Source organism: Elephantulus edwardii, unplaced genomic scaffold (assembly GCF_000299155.1).
Source record: "Elephantulus edwardii isolate Elephantulus edwardi_28Jun2011 unplaced genomic scaffold, EleEdw1.0 scaffold00159, whole genome shotgun sequence".
Classification (NCBI taxonomy): Eukaryota; Metazoa; Chordata; class Mammalia; order Macroscelidea; family Macroscelididae; genus Elephantulus; species Elephantulus edwardii.
The window spans coordinates 437911-438959 of NW_006399909.1; positions in this window are offsets into that span (position 1 = coordinate 437911).

The window sequence follows — 1049 nt, forward strand, 5'->3', positions numbered from 1 at the left end:
TTTTTTGTGTTGTTACTGATTTCTTTGTTCCAACTATTTTTCTGTAATGTCTCTGAGATAAAGATTTTCTTTTGTATTTTCTACAAAATTGGTCTTATTTTTACAAGATATGTTAGTTTCTTATCCTCTGAGAATGTCCTGATTTCTCCATCATATTTGGTGTAGCTATTTCTGGGTATAATATTCTTGCTTGACACTTGTGTTTTTTGAATGTTTGAGTATGTACTTCCACTATTGCTAGTATGATTTGTGTTGAGAAATTGACACTTAATTTTATTTGCTCACTTTTGGGGGTTACTCTTCATTTTTCCATAGATGTTTTAAAAATTTTCTCCTAGTCTTTGGTTCTGGAAACTTTTATTATGATATGACTTAATGTTTGGTGTTTTTTGGGGGTTTTTGAGGTCTGTTCATATGGGATTTACTCAAATTCTTTGATGTAAATTCTGTCATTTGTCATGATACATGACGTGTTTTTTTCCTACTAACTCTTCCACAAATTTCTCAGTGTCGTTTGTTTCTTCTTTTTCTGGAATTCCAATTATGCTCATGATTTCCTCCTGATGGTGCCCTACATAAACTCTTAGGCTTTCTTCATATATCTTCCTTTTTTAAAATTCTGCCTTTTTTCTCTACAGATCAGTGTTCAGAGTCTCATTTTCTATTTAACTGATTTGTATGCCATCTCTTAAATTCTACTTATCTGTCCCTCCAACATTTTGACAGCTTCTGAAGCACTGGTCCTAGTATTTTGGATTTCTAGTTCATGGTCTTTCTAGAGTTTCTTCTAAAGGTTCACTGGTTTTATCTACATTGTCTTGAGTTGGTATTTTTTTTAAGTTGTTCTTGGCTTTCCCTTGTAGAATCCTGAAATTATTCAAGTTGGTTTTGGGGGTTTTTTCACTTATTGAAAATACTCAACCATTGTTGTTTTAAATTCTATTGCAGAAAGTTAAAACTGACTTTCTAATTTCAGAAAATTGATTCTGTGTTTTAATAATCTAAGGGAGTGGAATATCTGAATTTAGTTTTGTTTAGAGGGTAAGGTC